The 18,761-nt window shown below is 39.9% G+C and overlaps 1 protein-coding gene across 1 annotated transcript in view; it reads left to right on the top strand.

Moving 5' to 3' along the window:
- Positions 1-529: 529 nt before the first annotated feature.
- Positions 530-18,761, top strand: part of LOC116162024 (TWiK family of potassium channels protein 7-like) — a 164,669-nt gene continuing 146,437 nt past the window's right edge. The window contains exon 1 of the mRNA XM_031475541.1: positions 530-612. The gene's annotated coding sequence lies outside the window, so the exon portion shown is untranslated. The remainder of the gene's footprint in view (positions 613-18,761) is intronic.

Below are 18,761 nucleotides of genomic sequence, written 5' to 3'. Positions count from 1 at the left end.
TACCTAACCTAACTAGCACTCGAACCTAACCTCACTGATAATTCGAATTAAACATTCACTTCAAATGTCCACCACCAAAAAAGCCACGATTCACGTCTTCCTTGTTATTTAAAACATTCTTCCTCCTTTCCGTTTCCACCACCCAGAACACCAAGTGAACTTCTGGGCAGTTTGCACAAGACATTTTTTTAATGCTTCTGGACAAAACTTCGTCTAATCCCTACTTTCAAGAGGAAATTGAACGTGATTTGGAATTCTTAGCAAATCTGGTAGTATACCGACGAAGACTTGCACTCGGATCTCGAGCTGTGTGCGAATCCTTTGATATCAGGTTTCAGGTGTAAATAATCACATTCCCAACATCAAAAATCTTCACGCTTCCAAGGCCTAAAGGGATCAAAAATCTCATTATGGGCATAAAGTTAAAAATCAAAGCTCTTTTACAGTAATAGGTAAAAATAGTCCTAGGGCTTGATCCTTTCTGCCTGCAGAGTAAAGACAAAAACCAGTAATGGTCGCTTATTTGTTTCAGGAATTGGATCCTATCAAAGGGCGGACGGTGTAACCCGAGCGATTGCGCATACTGGCATTATCGACCAATCGAATTTAAAGGTATGTCAACATCAATAAAGTCATAAAAGTATTGAAAATTTGTGCTAGTAAAGCTCTGGTGCAGGACTCGCCATTAATTTTGAGGTTTTCGTTCACTCTTTCGCTACCATTGCGGTCGTTTCTTGCCGTTCTGAGAATAACAGAGTTAGGTCTATGGTAGATTTTTACATTACAAAGTGCTCTATAGTTACACTCATTGAAAAAGATCAGAAGTCTTGATTTTTTAATCTACATCAAAATATTACACTCGTGGTGTGCGGCTCTCCTAAACGGCCATAGTTCGAATCATTCCAGAAGTTTTTTCAGTTGGCGTTGGAGTAGCTAGAATTCAATTGGATAGGCACTCAGGGTCTGAGGACATATGTCACGCACATTCAATCGATTGAAACAAATTAAATTTAAAAATAGAGTTTTAATTACCTTAAAACCTAATAATCGTAACATCCAGTTATAATTTGATAATAATTTGTGGTTATGAACTGTACACGTTGAGATAAAGACGCTTGAACTCGCGCCAACGACAAAGAAATTTGGCAAATTATGGGGAAGCGTGCGCGGATGCGGACCCTAATGATGATCCAAAACAAAATCAGTAGTTACTCGCTTCAATGCACCACGCCATCACAACTCGCTTATCAAATTATAGCATTGTCTCGTTTATTATACTTGAAGCGTATCGTGACGAATAAGATGAACTTAGTTCCGTGAAAAACATTTAGTTATACAGAGCGATAAGAGGCAGTTACGTGTCGTCCTCTAAAAAAAAATTTTAACTAAAAAGTGGGCGGCATTTGAACCTTTTAATTCCCACCTTAAGCCTAGCAATGTCTTCAACGTCCTCCAAGATTCAAAGAATCCATCACCAAAAACTTCCAGAAATGCACTTTTCTGGCAGTTTTTTTCTTCCAATCGACAAGACAAAGTGTTCCTGGTTGTTTCAGAAGCGCCTCTAAGGTTGAAAATTTCTCATCCTTCCCTACCTAAAAACTCCACCTAAGACCTCCCAAGAACTTTCCTAATGTCTTCCTCTAAATTAGCCACAATAACTTCCCGAAATCTTTGCGAAACCTTCTCATTACCTCCCTCCCAACACAGTTACCACAGCTTTCACTTCAGATCTCCTTTTCATACGTAGCTCTTCAGGTCACAAAACTGTGTTCCAGCCTCCGGTTTTTAAGTTCTCTGCTGACGCCTGTTAGAGCGTTACCCTACAAGATATTAAATTCTTGCTGGTACCATTTACGTTTCTTCTCGAGGTTGGAAGTAACTCTGATCTTTCCAAGGCCCTCCAGATCTGTTCGATGGTACTCTACCCGGAACCCTTTTGTAAACAGCTGGTTCTCCCGAGTCTAAATGAAATCTGTAGTCTGAAAACAAAGGATTATCACCTGAAGCATTAAGGTATCAGAAACTCAAACAAGCTCAAATCGTTAGTCTCATCTCAGAAATGAGAAGCAAAACATTTTTTTGAAAGGTGTTTGGTCAAAAATAAGCCTACTGTGTGAAACCCAAGGGTAAATATAGAATATAAAATCTATCTTTTTAATCTCTAAACCGTGAAAAACGTAGCTCAAGACTTTAACAATTGAAAGACGGGGATTTAAAGCATTTCCAAAAATTGCAAATGTGCTGCGTGGCTCCTCTATATGTATAGCGGGTGTGGGCATGATCAACATCCTCAATCGAGTGAGGGACTTTTTTGCGCTGCCTTTTTCAAAAATTCAATTTATTTGTTTATCTAAGCCGAAATGGTGTAATCGTCATTTTGTCGAAAAGGTTCACAAAGTGTTTTAACAGTATGTGAGGGGCCACTCGTACTAAACTACCCGTCACGAAATTCCAATCATCCAAATTACCACAAATAATAGAGTGAATTTAGAAATAAAACAAAAATAAGTTAATTAAAGCATCTGCACTTGGTCGACTGCAAAATACATCTCCACAAGAAAAACAAGCTCCTTCATTTCGATTTGAAGAGCTCGCCATCAAATTTCATTATAGAGAGCTCCCTTCAGTTTCGCAGACAACAAATACGTGATTTCCGTACTTCCCATTTTCTAAATAACTACTCGAAACAAAAGGATGCTCGCCGGAAAACTGTTGATATTTCGGACGGACTCTTCAGACATCGGAATGTAATACCTGGACTCCGTGAATGCCCGACTTGTTTAAGCAGACGACGGCAAGACAAATCCCGTAACATGAACGGAGAAAATTAAAAGACGGAAGTGGGATTACGTAAAATCGTATCGAATTTATTTTATCTGCACGTTTCTGAGTTATTTAATCTGCCTTCGGATGCTGTTCGGGATGAAAGGGAGATAAGCGATGAAATCTTTTTCGTTTATCGAGCGATTTTTAAGTTCGAGTGGCCAGTTGGTGATAAACTACTTTAATGGGTATAATTTACACAAATAATCTTTATGGGAACGACATTACCCGACGTTTATCGCGAGCTTTCGGGATCCATTAAAATAATTATTCTGATGTTACCAATCTGTACGGCAACGCTCGTCGATAACCATTTGCATCGTATTTTCGGCAAACAGCATCGAATTGAATTGTAAATGACAAGCTAGCGAAATAACTGTAAGCCGCGCAGATCTTAAAATGCTAACCGAAGTGGATTCTGTACATTTTCAAATAAATAAAATACCTCCCTCGTTCTGCCATCGCAATAAAAGGACAAATTTTTGTTGGAACAATGGAATATAAAGAGGGAAGCTTCGCCGCGACTGAAATTCTGTCTCTCTGAATGTTACCATTGCAATTAAAAGCGTTTAATTCTATGTCAGGATTTCCTACCCTTTCCGTGCGAACGCAAAAGTCGGAGCGACGAGAAATGAGTTAAGTAGGGCAAAAAAATTCGAAAACAGTTTTTAAACTTCATGCCGTTTTTAAATCTCTCAGAACGTAAAGCCCTTTAAAAGCATTTACTCATAAAAGGCTTTAGTAAATTTATCAGTACCTCCATCCCAATTTATTTAGATTGAAACATGTCCCGGTAATTAAGTTGCCTCTCGTGCCAGGTTAAAAAGAATCCGTAAGGCTTGAGTGGACACGTTATCAATAGTTAATTGAGGGTCGGATTCCGTTGTGGAAACCTCGTCCGTCGAAATGAGGAAAATGGAATATTAAAGGAGACCTCCTTTCTACGAAAATATTGCCTCCTCGCTAAATAAAGTGTCAACCGCAAGCGGGCGAAATTCATATTATTTTGGTTTATGTCTTTTATGTAAAACTGTGGGCAATATTAACAGTTCAATTGTCTTACCATCTATGAACAGTCCACTTCCTCGGAGGAGAGTAGAATTATCTCCTGATATTGTAAGCTTTCGTCTGACACCAATATTACCCAATATGATTTATTAGTTGGATAACGTGATGTTTAATTCTAAAATTTACCCTTCTGTTATCCTAATACAAGACATAACACACGGTAAATTTTATATCTTCATGCGATTATGTGGCCCTAATACCACAGTCTTTAAATATGAATTTAAAATAGGAAATTTCGATCAGGTCAATATAAAACATGAGGTGTGTGTTTCTGTGATCCTGATAAGCATAAGTATTTCCCTTTAACGTAACAAGGTGCTATTAAATTATCCTGATACAAGACGCATTGCATACGAAGATGCCCATAAAATTATACATTTTCATGCGATTATGTGATCCTGATACGAATAAAAACATTCAGTCAGGACGGTATAAGAGATAAAGAGTCTGTGATCCTGATTAAGATAGGTACTTCACTTAAACGTAACAAAGTGCTACGAAATTATTACCTTGTGACGTACAAGACTTTACTTCCATCAGGAGAGCATAAGACGTAACGGGCGTCTTTCTGAAAACCGGATACAAGACACTATAACGTAAAAAGGTGCTACTTTTTGACGTACAAGGCTTTACTACGTTCAGAAGAGTATAAGACGTAAAGGGGGTGCTCCTGTGATCCTGATTCATAAGTTTAAAGCAATCTTCAAGAAAGATCAAGAAGGTTCTAAAAGTTTCCAATTTGATACCCGATACTACTAGAATTTTAAGACTGTTGTTGTTCTAGACCCTTTTAAGGTCATCCTATTTACCATCCCCAGGACTTTCTAAAAATCAGAATCAGGCTTTTGCTTTCCAATGTTTCTTTACATATTTTTGAATCATCCTTTCAGATCCCTATAGTCCATCTCCATTCTAACACATTCTATTTTTACCTAGAATGTTTATGCATTCTTTTTTCCAGTTTGTTCCAGTTTCCAGTCTACAGTTTCCAGGCTACAATTTCCAGTCTACATTTTCCAGTCTACAGTTTCCAGTCTACATTTTCCAGTATACAGTTTCCAGTCTACAGTTTCCAGTCTACCGTTTCCAGTCTATGGTTTTCAGTCTACAGTTTCCAGCCTACAGTTTCCAGCTTACAGTTTCCAGCTTACAGTTTCCAGTCTTCAGTTTCCAGTCTACAGTTTCCAGTCCACAGTATCCAGTCTACAGTTTCCAGTCTACAGTTTCCAGTCTACAGTTTCCAGCTCGGTTTCCAGTCTACAGTTTCCAGTCCACAGTTTCCAGTCTACAGTTTCTAGTCTACAGTTTCCAGTCTACAGTTTCCAGTCTACAGTTTCCAGTCTACAGTTTCCAGTCTACAGTTTCCAGTCTACCGTTTCCAGTCTATGGTTTTCAGTCTACAGTTTCCAGTCTACAGTTCCCAATCTGCAGTTTCAAGTCTACAGTTTCCAGTCTACAGTTTCCAGTCTACAGTTTCCAGTCTACAGTTTCCAGTCTACATTTTCCAGTGTACAGTTTCCAGTGTACAGTTTCCAGTCTACAGTTTCCAGTCTACATTTTCCAGTATACAGTTTCCAGTCTACCGTTTCCAGTCTACGGTTTTCAGTATACAGTTTCCAGCCTACAGTTTCCAGCCTACAGTTTCCAGCTTACAGTTTCCAGCTTACAGTTTCCAGTCTTCAGTTTCCAGTCTACAGTTTCCAGTCTACAGTTTCCAGTCTACAGTTTCCAGTCTACAGTTTCCAGTCTACAGTTTCCAGTCTACAGTTTCCAGTCTACAGTTTCCAGTCTACAGTTCCCAATCTGCAGTTTCAAGTCTACAGTTTCCAGTCTACAGTTTCCAGTCTACAGTTTCCAGTCTACAGTTTCCAGTCTACAGTTTCCAGTCTACAGTTTCCAGTCTACAGTTTCCAGTCTACATCCAGTTTCCAGTCTACCGTTTCCAGTCTACGGTTTTCAGTATACAGTTTCCAGCCTACAGTTTCCAGCCTACAGTTTCCAGCTTACAGTTTCCAGCTTACAGTTTCCAGTCTTCAGTTTCCAGTCTACAGTTTCCAGTCTACAGTTTCCAGTCTACAGTTTCCAGTCTACAGTTTCCAGTCTACAGTTTCCAGTCTACAGTTTCCAGTCTACAGTTTCCAGTCTACAGTTCCCAATCTGCAGTTTCAAGTCTACAGTTTCCAGTCTACAGTTTCCAGTCTACAGTTTCCAGTCTACAGTTTCCAGTCTACAGTTTCCAGTCTACAGTTTCCAGTCTACAGTTTCCAGTCTACAGTTTCCAGTCTACAGTTTCCAGTCTACAGTTTCCAGTCTACAGTTCCCAATCTGCAGGTTCCAGTCTACAGTTTCCAGTGTAATGCGTCATGATACAGGGGAGCTATCGTGTATGCTGGGGGTTTTCCACAACCCCTAGACCCCCCACTAACACGCCAATAAACTATTAGAACTTTACTAAAAAGTATTGCATCGCAGAAAACATTGTACCGGGGGGTCTGGGGTATGGAATACTTCGGTGCCGTGATGATGACAATGGAACCATTGTGTGTGCTGGAAAGCGGGGAGAGGGGGGTTCCAGGCACACAATGGCTCTAATGTCATCATGGTGGCACCTAAACTTCCATTTTCTGAGGGGTATTCAATACTCCCCTGACCCCCCGGTTACCCGTCACAAAACCTTTAATCCTCAAATCACGCATAACACTTTTTTAGGGAAGGATTATCAGATCGTTTCTACAATTATTGCAGAGAACATTGTACCCGGTGGAGGGGGGGGGGGGGGATAACCCCCAGCAAAAATAAGATTCGATTACCATTCCCATTAATTTATCTTGAAAGCGACAAGTACTTATGATTTTTGAGACGTTTTAGTGTTTCAACCCTTTGAGACCCTTACGCCTCATCCATTTCTTTCTATTTTGAGACCTTCTCCTTTTCACTTTGTGGGCCCTTCGCACTGAAGGCACTTGGAAAATTTTAGGCCTTTGAGATTTTAGGGCCGTTCGACGTTATTCAGACGATCCGACTACTTTAAGCCTTTTGAGACCTTATTGGGACTCATGTGACCTTTTTTTTGGTAATTTTATAACTCTATTGTAACGCCCTTGTGGAGCTGTTTAGAGTATTGTACAATTAGGTCGTTAATTCCTTGGAAGCTGTTGAGAAAACCTGATCTCATTATCTTGAGTCATTTCAGACTGTTGATGCCATCAACTTCTGATGCACTTCTATAGGGACATGGAGACCTTAGTGCTCCCTGAAACATTTGATGGCACTCGAAACTTTTGAGGTGGGGTTTAGGTTTCGAAAAGCTGTCTTGATTTTGGCTACTTTCAAGATTTGGTGCATTTAGAACTCGTCTTGGGACTTGGGCATTTTTGGAATTATTGTGGGTGTACCGTACAAGGGGGCTTCGATAACAAAGAATTTGATTGTAAGTGGACTGTAATTATGAATTACTTCCAAGGCCTTGTTTATGCTGGGAATGAAAGAATATAGACACATAAATAAACGTGTTTATTATCAAAAAATACAAAGTAAATGAATTTCTATTGAATATGGTTGACGTAGGCACGACGGCTACTAGAATATGGTAAAGTTACGAAGGGATAATGTAAACAAAGGAACTTACGTGTTGTTTCGAAGTCCATTATCAACGAAGGCGATGTTGCAATGGCGAAGATTGCTCTATTCTACGAAGTTGTCGATTGTGTCGATTTTGTTACAACGAAATCTTCTAATTGATGTGCGGTGCTTTGACGTTCTGCTTGGTAATAACGATGTTGCGAACTGCACGGCGACATCTTGACCCGTTGGGGATCGATCGAGATCGTAGTTGAGTCGATGGCTTCTAAGCGAAGAATCCCACGAATTCTGCGCGACGAGTACACATATTGCGCTTCTGCGGCTCATGCGCGCACACGTAACAAATAGGAATACATACAGGCAAGGCAAAACGATTATGTACAGGGCACCTTCATTAAAGGAAAAACGAAAGGATATTTTATTCTAGTTTGGGGACGCAACAGTGGGTGTTGTACCTTTTGGAGTCTAAAGGGCAGTCTTCTAAAGTTTCTGAACCTATGAGCTTTTGGGACTGCTCAGTGTTCAGGTTTTTGGAGCGGTAGCCGAAGTTTATTCCGTTCGTAATCAATTCTTAAACGAGTTAATTAATAATTATGACAGTTTTTAGAAATTCAATTAGTAAATGACGGATGGATAACGTCCTTTGGGGTATCATAAAATTGAAAACTTTTATACGGTACTCATTCTAGAGCGAAGCGTAATTACAGATAATTCACCCATAAATATAAAGATCCTTTCGGTCCCCGTTGATGCTCATACACCCTGAAAACCCCACGTCCTCCCCTAGTTCGAATAAAGCTCCTTAGACAGCATGTGGACCAACTTAAATCACGCCGTTTTTTGTTGTCGTTCAATTGAGACCGGTGTCGGAAAGTAGCCGACGCATCTTTAATCTTTTTCACGTCCAACGCGCTCATTCATCATGGCACCGCCACTGAAATTAGCCACGGCGTAGATCCAAATAGAAACCGGTTGTTTATTTACGTTCTCGACTGTGTCTGGGGACGCGAGGTGGGTACGAGGGTCATTAATTAAATTAGGCCGTTTTGAAAATGTGTAATTATTTGTCTTACATCCGGTAATTAAGTTAATTAATTTCGTGTGCGTCTTGCGATATCAATCAAAGTTAAGGTAATTAAGTTTAGAATTTGAATAAGTTTCGCGAGTGAGATGCTTATTTTTAGTTATAAATCATCGAGAAGTAATTATAACAACGTCTACGGCTGTTTTCCGACCATTCGGCTCACTGGTCTGTTCATTCTCGGATTCTGTACTTGCGAACCAATTAATCACTACGGCAAATGATGGAGAGTACAATTTAAGTTCACGTACTAGCATTGGAAATGGGTAGCTGTCATTTTTCAGGGTAACGTTAGCGCTTTATTACGTTGTAATTGAATTCTCAATTCTTGCCTTTGTTCAGAAGCTCTTTGCACTCCCTGTAAGGCTTATGTTTGCATGTGAAGAAGCATCGAAGAGGTCCGCTATCACGCGGTTTACAGAAAGAGCTATATTTAAGACACGGTTTCAGAAAACTAAGCAAGCGAATGTCGCCACCATTTGTTAAACGGGGAAGAAAGAAGCCGTTTTGAAAGTGCGGGATCATGATCAAACTACAGCCTCGTTTAGTAGACCAGCACATCATAGCTGCAACCAGAATCAGGACTTGATTACTAGGCCAAGAAGGTTTACACCTCACATCCTCACACCCTATCAACGGCAGCTGCGGTGAGTCCGCGCCAAGGGCTCCACGATTTTTTGTCCAAGAAGACAGCGACGGGAACAAATAAACGGCAAATCGCGAGGACACATGGAGGGCGAGGATCCTCGGGTGGGGAAACTATAAATTGGAGGCTGTAGAGTGGAAACGCCTAGGGCGACAGAAGGGTTGCAAACAAGAATAATTTCGCAAATCTGTCTTAAGGATTGTAGTAGAACTTCTCTGCATCAAATTTCGCATTGAACCTTTCCTAGATGTCTTACTAAATTGTTCTCTGGTTAGCAGGAGAGCATAATCGACCAGGGTTTTTTCTAAGAGAGCTGACCCAAGCCCAACACTTGGTTCTCGCATTATCCTTTACCATTTTTGTATCAGAACATAAGGTGCTCGTTCTATACACATGTTGCAAGTTTCCTCTAGGTACCAGGAGAACATAATCGACAGTTTTTTTTTATCAGAGAAGTAATTCGACAGCTTATTTTCGCATAAGCTTTCCGTATCGTAGAGGGGAGTTTTTTCTCCGTAGGAAGTATTTAGGATAAATTGTACCTTCCATCAAAAAGTAGATTAATTAACGTCTGCGGTGGATATTGAATTAATTATACCAGATCAAAGCGGTCGTTCAACCCCCGTAAGCTGAAACGAGAAGGGTAATCCTCCCTATCGATTCTTTCAGAACTTTAATAAAACATTATATATTCCTCGAACTTTTGCCGCTGCAACCTGCCTCCTTTGAAGTTGGAGAGGCAGAGAAACATTTTTGACGTTTAACCTGTCATAAAGGGAACTGACCGAAAACCCTTGACCGTCTAATATATATAAATCCCATTTCGAGCTACCTCACTTTTGACAACTCGTACGGCGGAAAAGAAAAAAAAGCGAAAAACGAATTAGATTCCTTTTAAGGGAAAACGCCGGAGGCAATCGCTTATTGACTGGGGAATTTATTCGATTTCTGCTGGCGCGTCTTCTTCAAACCGCAAACGCTCGAAAATTTTAATTAACTAAATTAAACCTAAAGGCGAGCGGCTTAATTCCGTCACCGTTGTTATTATCCGACATAAATTTTATAAATTATTTCGGGATGTATGCATGCGAGGATGGCTCAGGGGACGAGCCGCGTGAGAGGCGAGCCCCGTAATGTAACAGGAGAATTTTATGATGTCGAAGTAAATTCTGTCAACGGCTTTAATAAGAATGCGAAATTTACTGCCGCCTTCTTTCTCCCCTCTTTACAACAAAATTTAACACTAATCGATGTCGCGCGCAAAGGGCGAACAAGTTGGGGGTTGGTTAATCCTTTTTTCTCGGCTAAGATTTAATTAATTAAATGGCTGTGATGTAAGACGCCCGCATGTTTGCATTGCGGAGCGAAGATGGCGGGAGGTAAACTCGGAGGGTTCAGGCGAGGAAATTACTGAAGGATTACGGAATCCTATTTTCTATATGCTCCGTAATGGGATGGCTTCTGCACAAACCACTGGATTAAGGATTTCAGATGGTTTTAGCGTTGAAAGGTCTAAAAGTGCAACGTAAAACAACGTCGTCTGCCTTTTAAATGGAAAATAGATTGAGAATCGAAATGAACCAATTAATTCATTTAACTACTTTATCTGGAAAGCCTTCAGGGAGACCTGACCGGAAACGTGGCAATAACACGACAAAGAGAACGTTGAGTAGTAAGTAGAATGAGGACACTAGACGCCATCTTGGATTTCGTACCAAGGTCATGACCTTGATGATGGATTCCCCGGTGCAAGGTCATGCTCTGGGATTTACCTAGCGACATATTCGGAATCTTATTTATCATAACTTCAATTTTTGTTAAATCGGCACGAGGACCACGGTATTCTTAAAAAATGACAAATTATTCATTTCAAACTTTACAAAGGAGAAAAAGCAAAAGCGTTCAAGCAAAACATAAAAGGTTCCGTACTTACTCACCTGCGAAAGGATGCCCAGATAAAAATCGTGTAAACCTTTAGGAAATGATAAGAGATTAATAAAACTGGCAATACGCTAATGTTAAAGCGTGTGCGGACGATTGAAAACCAACACGGTTTTTAGGAATGATTTTTTTCCAAACGAATTAAAAAAACAAGTTCTTGTCTTGCCTAAAGTAAAGTGAGTCCTTGTCCCAGCTTTGTGCGGAAATAATTCGCGTAGTCGTGCTCTGATTGGTGGAATATATTGACGGTTTGCGGGAATTTGAATTATTTCTTTGGTCAATTTATTAATTTTGCCACGCGATTTACCCAAAAATGCGGGTTCAATTTCTTATGCAAAATCCAATGACCTTGCAAATACCTACGTAAATTCCGCTTTGTGGTGCACGGTCGTACCACGAATTTCCTCAAAAAAAATCCCCATTAACTGTGCGACCGTTGTGGGTAAAAACGCCGCCTTTTCTGTTAGGCAGTGCGATTAATTAATAACGTCCTGGCTGGAAATGTTGAGGTCCCTCACGAATAGGATATAAACTCGGTTTCGGCACCTGCACCCTTGACTGGTAGGCGGTACCAGGTTCGCCGGGTCTGCTAGTTCTGAATACAATAAACTTACGGTAGTAATATGCCTGAGTCGTACAAACTCGAAGTACTGATTGACCTACTAGATTGTGTAAAGTACCACTAATGTTCGGATTTAGCGTAATAGTTTCTTATTTTCAATTGTTCTACACGTACATAAATTTTGTTTTCTAGTGTCATAGTCATAATTCAAAAACACCTTGCAATAAATTACAGGTGGTCGACGTAGATTCGCTGGTTCGACACGAACTCAAAATACACACGGGTGGTGGTTGACTCTGTTTCGCTCGCGGATCAACGCACAAAAAAACAGCCCACGGTGGTTTGTGGGCGGCCGATTCAACTTCGCTCACGGCCTCGTGCTAACATTCTCACAAAATATACAAACCACCCTGTGGTAATTTACAGGTGAGAGACCAAACTTGATAAGGAAGAGTGCCGCCATTTCTAAATTGTTTCGTAATTCTAGATAATGTCGTAATTTCCCACGACTTCTCGACGCCTAAAGTTTTCACACGCATTTATACAGTCAGGTCCGAATTCAGGACCACTCGCCCACGTACAAGATCGAAAAGCATTTAAGAAATATCTCCAAATAGGCAATGATAAATTGTCATATTTTTTCTGATTCAATTTTTTTCCATTTAAGGAAAGTGTGAGAGGTGTTTGGAAGGGGCGAGTCGAATTTAAACGGTCATATTTTTTCTACTTGATTTTTTTTCATTTTATTTAAGGTCTGTACCAATGTCGAGCGAGCCAAGGGTGGGGTCGGCATAAATCATGATTTATATACGGGAGGAGTGAACCGAATTTAACAAAATAATGAAAACAACGGCAAGTCATGGGGCGGAGAAGGGTGGTTTCTTCCAGGTTAGGTCTGACACTGAATTTTTTTGGGGTTGCTCAATTGTTTGGATTAGTTTATTTAAGATTTGACTTTAGTCAAGTCTCTTTTAAAAGCTTTTTGGTTAAATGAAGGTGAGTGGCGATCTCGTTTAGGTTTAAAGTGAAATCAGAGTGTGTTCACACGATTCGTCTCATTGCGTTGGTTCCATTTCGTATTTTCTAACGGGATAACTTCCAAATAGGAAAGGTCGATTTTGATTGTCAGGTTTAAGCAGAGGGGGCTTCCGAGTTTAGGCGCGAATAAACGAGTTTCTGGTTTTGTAGCCGGCGTTTTGGCGACGGGGAAAAAAATAGAGATAGCGGCAGCTCGAACGTACGTTTTTGACCCTCGAAAAAGGTAAAGGTTGTTTCTTTTTAAACACAAGAAACACAATATCACAAAAACAGACTACTGAAAACAGAAAATTGCAAATGTAATGCGTTGCCCCTCTATATAAGGTGCAAGCATGAGCATGATGCATGTAATGTTGGTACCCAAATTAAAAATAAATTCTCTCAATCACATATAACGTAATTTTTACAATGTTACTTGAATACCCATTGAAAAAAATTACTCGACGAGGACAACTTATGAGCAAACGATTTGAAACGAAATTGGAGGGCTTTCACGAGATGAGTATGTAGATAAATTGGCGTAGCCTCTCCACTCCTTCGGCGAATATATTTATGAGGTCCTCTACATTACGGATTATTTATTGGCGAACGAAAGAACTTGCAAATATTGCACCAGTATATTTCGGTTATGGGATTTTAAACCGTCGTCTTAAAGCCTTCCGCGCACATAACTTAAACAATATCCAGGAGACCGTCCAAATTGGGAACGCGATAAATCATGTTAATGTCTCTAATATTAACGGCGGCCGAAACGCTCCTAGGAATGTAAAACACTTCGGCGGCGGTTTCCTGCGCGCAAAGGTAGAGCGGTACGTTAATTGCGTAATAAGTTCCTCGAATTCGGTCAAATTTATTAAATGTTTAATAACGCGAATGTAATGAACAGGAAACGAAATGGACGGTTTAGCAATTTATACTGCAGTGAATAAGGACACTTACAAGTTTAATGTACCTGTACTGCGCCGGTAATAAAGGTGTTTGCGCTCGTCGACGAATAATAATACTGCGAGAAGGGGTCGCCTACGAACTTTGCATGGGATCCTTTAGGATATTAAGCAATTTTATCTAACGATCGAAATTGGGTGTAATGATAACAAAATAAGATGGATCATTACTTCCCGTGCGTACACTATTTCGACCTAACTTTCTTAACTACCCTTACCCTTTTATTACGTTAATCATCGTTCGCGATAGTCTTGTTCCACGTTCGCTAGAGATGCCTTATTGCGTCGTTTTGTCGCACAAACTACCTATATAGGTCTCGGATTTGATAAGGGCCAACTTTGTAACGATACTTACACGTTGAGTAGACAGAAAATGGATAAACAAGGTAGAGACGAGGATGTAATTGTCGCCTTTGCTGCTATTCGAACTTTAATCGTTATAATTACAGATCAGGTGGTTAATACTCGTAGATTCGTAACGAGAACATCGAAGGTGAATTAGACATGCAGGCTAACCACAGACAATTTAAAGTAGTGCCATTCGGATTAAAAAACGCTCCAGCAACTTTTCACAAATTAATGACTACGGAAATTTTCGGCGGCTACGGCGCTACCATACGAAATAATATCCGGAATAATAAATAATAGGAATTTTTGTTGGGTAACTCAATTCGACTATCTGGAGAAACACAAGGTGGTTCCGTTAGAGCTGGTATTCCTAAATTTTGATATTTTAAATTTTCTTTGGGTCATTCTCTTTTTTTGTATGTTGAGGGCATTCTACGAAACCTGTACAAACCTCTTCTAGTGACAGTGAAGGCTGTATATTCTCCTACAACGGGCACCTGCCAGTAAGCAGATTATACTCGTATATCGATCCCACTAAGATATTTTGCGTCGCGAAGCTGATCAGAGATGATCGATACATAGGGTAAAGGGTAGGCTTCAGGTGACGCGACAGGAACTGAGATCCAACCTTGTCCAATGGGAGAAGAAAAACAAAGCTGGCCAAGATAAGTTGAGGAAGAAAAGAAAGATTTGATTACCATTTCTAGAAAATTATATTTAAAGCGATAAGGTTTGCCAACATTACACGCATCATGTTCATTTTTGGACCTCGTATAGAGGGGCGACGCAGTACACTTGCAATTTTTCTATGCAAATGATGGCATCACTTTGGCTGAGATTTGTGGTCTGTGATATTGCGTATGCAGTTTGTGTTCTCCAGTACGGTATACTGTGGTCCGCGATATAATGGTCTGTAATCTCTCTTTTCTATTTTGTGGTATGTAGTCTATGTTCATATTATAACCCAGTTAGCCTCAGACGAAAGCATGGTTTCTAAACGTACAAGTGACAGTCGAGGTACTAAGAGACGCCCACTTTCTCTTCTTCTGAGACCCCTCCTTCTACCCGCTCATCCCCCCCCCCCAAGGAGGCCGTTGTTACTTTGTCTCGTATTCCGGAAGCGACTCGGAGTGCATCACATTAAATGACTATGAATTATGTACTAAAGATCAAAATTAAAAACCTTTACAATGGTTTTATGAAACCCTCAAGGTCTTCTCAGAATTTGAAACACGTTCAGGAGGATTTTTCTGTGGTTTAAAGCAGCGAACCGGACCTAAATAAAATATCGGTTCCGGTTCTGTTTATATTTAAGCGAAAATATTTATAACGGTTCCGATCCGGTTTCGGTTAAAAAAATATCGGTTCGGTTCTGCACATTTTTTTTTGGTTCCATATCGGTTCTTTTCGGTCCTAGTCTTTTAGAAAGTATGGCATTCAAAAAAACTTAATTTATTGATAAAAAACAAAAAAATACTCAAAAACGTATGTAAAAAATGATGTATGGAATATTGTTTTTTATTTCTATTTTCCAAAACCTCGCCCCTTTTTTTATTATTTACATTAACAGTAGCGGCTAAATTGCCGCCACCGCCACCTGTACTTCCTTGAATTTCGACACCATATTAAACATTTATAATCCACCGATGGCAATCACAGGGTAATTTTTAACAATTTTCAGGACGTTTGTCGTTTTCGCACTTCAAATTCCAATAACCTGTTAAGAACCGTAAAAAATCGAAAAGAACCAAAAAAAAATAGTAGGTATTCCGGTTCTCAATAAAGAAATAACGGTTTCGGTTCGCTTTTCGGACCTAAAAAAATACCGGTTTTGATCCGGTTTTCGGTTCTTTTCGGATCCGGCCCGGGTCCCCGGTTTGAAGTGGGTGTTAGCCACACTTCACGAGCACTTACAAGAACAAGGAGATTTTGAGAGTGTTATGGAAAAAGGGGCGATTTTTTACAATTTTTTTTTTATTTTTCCGAGGCAAGGGTGGAAATTTATCGCCGCTGTCAGTGATACGATAAATCTTTAAATATATAACTCGATTCTTTGGGACTATAAATCCCATAACAATCTCGTTATATTAATAGCTATTATAATGGTTTTATGAAACCCTCAAGGTCTTCTCAGAATTTGAAACACGTTTAGGAAGATTTTTCTGTGGTTTGAAGGAGAGACCCGGACCCAATTGAAATATCGGTTCCGGTTCTGTTACATTTAAGCGAAAATATTTATAACGGTTCCGATCCGGTTTCGGTAAAAAAATAACGGTTTGGTTCTGCGCATTTTTTTTGTTCCATAACGGTTCTTTTCGGTTCTAGTCTTTTAGAAAGTATGGGATTCAAACAAATCATTATAATAGCTAATAGTAGCTAATTTAAAACTTAATTTATTGATAAAAAGCCGAAAAAATACTCAAAAAACTTATGTAAAAAAATGATGTATTGATTTTCATTTCTATTTTCTAAAACTTCGCCCCTCCTTTTATTATTTACATTTACAGTAGTGGCTAAATTACCGCCACCGTCACCTGTACTTCCTTCAATTTCGACGCCATATTAAACATTTATAATCCACCGATGGCAATCACAGGGTAATTTTTAACAATTTTCAGGACGTGTTTGTCGTTTTCGCACTTCAAATTCCAATAACCTGTTAAGAACCGTAAAAAATCGAAAAGAACCGAAAAAAAAAGGATTCCGGTTCTCAATAAAGAAATAGCGGTTTCGGTTCGCTTTTCGGTCCTGAAAAAATACCGGTTTCGGTCCGGTTTTCGGTTCTTTTTCGGTTCGGTCCGGGTCTCCGGTTTGAAGTGGGTGTTGCCACACTTGACGAGGCGAACAAGGAGATTTTGAAAGTGTTTATATATCTAGTTTTTAGAACATTTCTGGACGGATCTAAGGATTTGTCAAAAAATTGAAGTGTCGGGATGGTTAATGAGTGTTCGAGAGTCTGTTCGAATGTTCCAGAACAAAACACGTCATATTTCCGGGAAAGATTACGTCACGTTCGCCTTCGTTCTTTATCGCCGTTCACTAATCTGTCATGGCGCCTTAATGTCCATCGAGATTTCCTACAATATCAAGGATCGGCTGTCTTGCGGAAGATGAGAATCGCGACTGCCGTTTATTGTAGCAGCAAGCAAGTGCAAGTGCCCTTCTCCCCATTTCTCCTGTACAGCCAGAGAATTCCCGATAATCCAAAGAAAGGAGTCGCGTACGCATAACCTTCAGAAAGTACCCCCCGCCGAAGAATTAATTAATCATAATATTGTACTGGGAGGGTACGGATCAAAAGGAACAAAATCCGTCTTGCTTGCCGCGAAATATTTGCTTTTAATTTGTTAAAATGACTTTGCCTTTGAAAGCCGCTCGCGAAACGTTTAATTTTGCAAAGTGAATATATGATAACAGTGGTTTTAACATTTATACGTTGTGCATGAAATGCTGAATGGATTTAAAATATTATCACTAGGATGAGTAGCGGGGCGAGATTAATTTTGAAAGGGAAGTCTTACGTAAAACTCGGAGCTCGCCTCGGGCGGCTATTATACACTATTACAAAGTTACGCAATTTTGTAAATGAATACCAGCGTTGTGATTGGTTATTTTTTGTTATTTTGAGTTAGAGAGGCACAATTAGTAAAAATGTGCTGGCAGTTACACGATACACTCGTGCTATGGTATTGCTCGAGTGCACCTCGTGCTGTAACCGTAAATCTTACTAAAGGGGATTCGCTTTTGAGTTCTGTGAGTCGTCTCCAATGGAGTTGGAGCAAAGCTTGCGGTGTCGTAAGGGCGTTAAGTAGGTCTTAGGGAAGGGGAGAGGGCAAAATCTCTTTTAAAAATGGCTGTCAAGGTGAAACCTTAACATTATGTTCTCCTGATTAATGGAAAATAAGGTGCTGTGCTTTGAAAAAGTTTCAAGAGACGTTATCATGATAATCCAAATCGAACCACTCTCGTGCTTAGGGAAGGTACAAAAAAAATTTGTTTCGGGGTAGGTTACCTAGAATGGGTTGGTCTTAAAGCAACACATCCATTCAAAATTCATAAAGGCACGCGGGGATTAATGCGTCGAACATGATTAGAAAACGGCCAAACGTAATCCACCCTAATTAAGATGTATAAGGTACGAACACGAATTTAAACAAAATTGATTTGTAACATGTCGCTCCCCATAGAAATGGGGATAGAAATATGAGTAGGGTTGATAAAGCGCGTATGTTTCTGGCCGGGCCTCAAACGCGAAATGCCATTTCGGAACGCTACGCGTTTCCATTATTGGGGTTCAACCTCTCAATATCGGGGCGAAATTATTTTCGGGCAAAAAACAGCCGATTCCCTTTGTTTCTATACGGCGGCGGAATCGATCGGCGCGTTCGCTTTTATGCGGCAAGAAATGAAGTGCCATCGTCGGCTTCCGTTCGTCCTAAATAAAACATTCGCGGATTGTGTAAATAATGAAGGCGTATAAATTATGCGCCAGAAATCGATGTTTAAACAACAAATTGCGGACCTCGGTGCATAAGAGACCGTTTTGGTACTTTGCCAGACATCGAACTGGACTGCGTTTGAACGATTTTTAATTTGGCACAAAATTCAGGAAGTGCATTGGACTAATTTGACTAAAATCCATTCAATTTACATTCGAGGACACGTAACGCTGCAACGGTAATTGTAACTAATAAAGTAAAAGCAGTTCCTGCTTTTTAAGTCAACGAT

This window comes from Photinus pyralis, unplaced genomic scaffold (genome assembly GCF_008802855.1).
Source record: "Photinus pyralis isolate 1611_PpyrPB1 unplaced genomic scaffold, Ppyr1.3 Ppyr1.4_LG10, whole genome shotgun sequence".
NCBI classification, from domain to species: Eukaryota; Metazoa; Arthropoda; class Insecta; order Coleoptera; family Lampyridae; genus Photinus; species Photinus pyralis.
This window is presented reverse-complemented; position numbering and strand designations above follow the sequence as displayed.